This window comes from Lupinus angustifolius, chromosome LG04 (genome assembly GCF_001865875.1).
Source record: "Lupinus angustifolius cultivar Tanjil chromosome LG04, LupAngTanjil_v1.0, whole genome shotgun sequence".
Taxonomy (NCBI): domain Eukaryota; kingdom Viridiplantae; phylum Streptophyta; class Magnoliopsida; order Fabales; family Fabaceae; genus Lupinus; species Lupinus angustifolius.
The window spans coordinates 14,005,759-14,006,275 of NC_032012.1; positions in this window are offsets into that span (position 1 = coordinate 14,005,759).

Here is a 517-nt window from a genome sequence, read left to right on the forward strand (position 1 = left end):
AGTGTCACAAATCTCTTTAGTTTTAAAATTTAGTTTTGGTAGCCCCTCAACTAGTTTTTTTGATGATAATTTATCTAGATGTTTTATATGGATATATGCAACGCGTCTGTGCCAAAGCCAGATGTCATCTTCTTTAGAAATAAAGCATTTTGAAAACAATGTAGTCGTTTGATGATAATTTATCTAGATGTTTTATATGGATATATGCAACGCGTCTGTGCCAAAGCCAGATGTCATCTTCTTTAGAAATAAAGCATTTTGAAAATAATGTAGTGACATCATCCAAATTAACCATGTAAATATTATTTATACGATTACCTTTGTCACAGAGTTGGCTTATACTCAAAAGCTTATGTTCTAGTCCTTCAACATAAAGGACATTTTCAATTAGAGTTTGTGATGAGTTACCAACTGTTCCAGTGCCAAGTATCTTTCCCTTGTTGTTGTCTCCATACGTGACGTATCCTTTTCCTTTAAGTGAGAGATCCAGGAAATTTGATTAGTCACCTGTCATATG